The sequence below is a fragment of the Cyphomyrmex costatus genome, unplaced genomic scaffold, assembly GCF_001594065.2.
Source record: "Cyphomyrmex costatus isolate MS0001 unplaced genomic scaffold, Ccosl1.0 scaffold442, whole genome shotgun sequence".
NCBI lineage: Eukaryota > Metazoa > Arthropoda > Insecta > Hymenoptera > Formicidae > Cyphomyrmex > Cyphomyrmex costatus.
The window spans coordinates 88,483-91,624 of record NW_017278663.1 but is presented as its reverse complement, the minus strand read 5'-3'; the positions used below and the strand labels follow the sequence as shown (position 1 = coordinate 91,624).

Sequence of the window (3,142 nt, the reverse complement as noted above, 5' to 3'; positions counted from 1 at the left end):
ATTGATAATATTTTACTTTAGTTTGATGTGATTTGACGTATATTATTATCTATGGCGACATGGATTTTAAGGAAAAAGCATGTATTTAAGTCCCAATCATCGTCAGTATTCTACGTCAATCCATTAATATTAACCACACACATTCGTTGATACTGACAGTATTACTGACCGTGTACAGAGGCCTATAGAGGGATTGAGGGAGCGGAACATACTGTATCCACGCATATTACTTCTACGTTAAAAGTGTATGCGTGGATGCAGTGGGTTCTGCCCCCCCTGCTGGGGGGGCTCCACTATTGTTTTAAATTGAATTGTTTTTTAAAGCAGTGAATTTGTATTTTTAAAGCAGTGTTTTTGTGTTTCTAAAGCAGTAATTTGTTATTTTTAAAGCAGTGACAGATATCTTAACCTCTAAAATCTCGAACTTTAACGCTTAATATCTCGATTCACGAGGTAGAGCGCCACAAATTTCTTCCAGATTCTTTCATTTTGAGTGAAAACGCGTCGAATGAGCCTAATTAGATCAAAATCGGAGGTGAGGCCCGTATTCAATATAATTACCAAAATCAGTTGTATGTACAAGAAATAATAATTTTTATATTGCAGCTTATTGTAAGAGATGTTGCACGAATCTCACAATCTACCATTTCAAGAATAATTTATCGTGTTTCAACTTTATTAACTAGCAATATTAATCGATATATCAGAATACCCATTTCTGATGAAGCAAAATCTGAAAACAAAACGATTATTTAAACAACTTGGTTGTGGTCCTGGAGCTATTGGTTTTCCTAATATAGATGGAGCAATTGATTGCACTCATGTACGTTTAGTACATACAAAATTGCAGAATATCGAAGAAATATTTAGAAATAGAAAAGGATATTTTTCTTTAAATGTTCAAGTATGTATTATTTTTTAAATAAATTTAATTGTATAAAATAAATTGAATATTTAAATTTAATATATTATAAAATGCTAATATTGGTTACAAATTTAAAAAACATATTTTATGTGTATATTTTTAGGCTGTTGTTGGGCTACGAACAGGATATAGTTCCTGAATGGCCAGGAAGTTAACATGACAGCAGGATTTTTCAAAATTCACGGGTTTATATGCGATATACACAGCGGGAATTACAGGGTATGCTAGTCGGAGATGTTATGGATATCCAGCATTACCCTTTTTTACTCACTCCGATTGCTAAAGCTACAACTGATGAGGAAATAAGGTTCTAATTTTGTTATAATACAAAAATTTTTATAGAATTTTTATTAAAATTAAATTTATATTAAAAATAACATTTTTATTATAGTTACAATGCAATGCTTGAAAGAACCAGAAGGATATAGTGGAAAGAACATTTGGCATATGAAAACGAAGATTTCCATGTTTATCAAAAGGACTTACAACAAGACTTATAACCTCCACTACAATTGTAGTTGCCTGTGCTGTCGTTCATAATCTATCCTTGATTTTTAAGGATGTACTTGAAGACGAAGAAGAAATAGAAAACGATGATATCGATGAAGTTGTTCCTGTAAACGAACCTCACTGGCAACCTGGAGAAGGCTTCATTGTGCGAAATGCTCTCATTGAGCGACTATTTAGATAATATGATATGAGTACAATTAAATTAGTTTAGTTCAACATAAGTGTTAAATATGAGTGCTGAATTTAATACAAAAATAATTTAATAAATGTAATTTAATAAACTATAATAATAAACAATGTATTCTATATTTCTTTATTTAATAGAACATATATCATTTAATTTTATATACAAAAATATTGACGAAACATAAACATCATAGTTGTAAATTTTTTTCACATTCAACTATGATTAGTCAATTTCTTAGAACTTAGACCCTACTATACTTACTGAATAGATCGGGATTAAAGCGCAACATTTTAATATATAAATAAAATAAACAGAACACAAACATTTTATTGCAGTAAACTATTAAGACTTAATAAAACAAATAGAATTTCTGTTAAAACTGCTTCTCTGCTAATTATCTACTATTCTCTACTTATTCTCTTTTATTTTTAAATCATGCTCCAAAATCCTTAATTTGGTTTTATTAACTTGTATTTGAATATTATGTATTTCTTTTAAATTACTTAACACTAATTGATTAATTTTCTCTAAATAATTTTCTTTAATTTTAACAATTTTTTCTTCATGTTGCAATTTTATATTTGCGAGTTGCTGCTCCTGCTTTATAACTTGTTTTATTCGTTCTATACGCAGTTTTTCTTCTACATCTGGTATTTCATACACTATAGCTCTTTGTTTCTTATTACGCCTTTCTTTTCCTATTTTTTCTGGTGTATTTCTAAAATTTGATTTGATAACTGCTGTTGTTTCCCGTAAAGTTGATGTTTCGTTATTGTCATTGATGTTTGTATTATTTACATCCGCTGATATTGTATCTACAAAAAGTTTCTTTTATGTTGATATTACAAAAATATAATTTTATCACACACACATACACATTATGCTAGTAAGTAACAAAAATGATAAATATCAATTGAAAGTATAATCTCATCATTGCATATATTATTTTCAACATTGTCATCTGAAATTTGTAATGCATCCGTATCCTGCTCAGTTGATATTAATTCATATGCTAAATCGCATTTTTCTAAAATATACAAAAACAAAATGTAATAAAATCTACAGTATAAAAATATAATTTTAATTAATATATTTATCATTTAAACATGATTCAGTCATGTTTGAGATAAATTGACATGGTGCCATTTTCATCAAAATTATGGGGTTATATTATTAAAACTTATAAATAAATAAATATAAAAATATATAATTACAATGACAACGCTTGTTATGTTTTAAAACAACAAATAAAATAAAGATATTAAATTACGGTATTAGAACAAGCCAAACAAATTAAATGATGACAATTTTAAATAATCACAATTTTTATTAAAATATTCTATATTTAACTGAGAAACGTTTCAACTTTTACAAAAGTCCTCTTCAGTCTCCTTTATAAATGATATATGACAAAATAAACGAAGTACGGTTACTCTTTCAAACTATAGTCCATCAAGTCAGCAAGTAAAATGAATATTGTTTCTCAATCCGAACAAAGAAAATTATCCGCATCGTAATTC

The 3,142-nt window shown here is 27.9% G+C and overlaps 1 long non-coding RNA gene across 1 annotated transcript; it reads left to right on the top strand.

Annotated features, from left to right (window-relative positions):
- The first annotated feature begins 631 nt into the window (after positions 1-631).
- On the top strand, positions 632-1,597 carry LOC108777555 (uncharacterized). The gene is made up of 3 exons (XR_001940830.1): positions 632-904; positions 1,029-1,232; positions 1,317-1,597. It is a non-coding gene; the product is annotated as an uncharacterized LOC108777555 (long non-coding RNA).
- Positions 1,598-3,142: the final 1,545 nt, after the last annotated feature.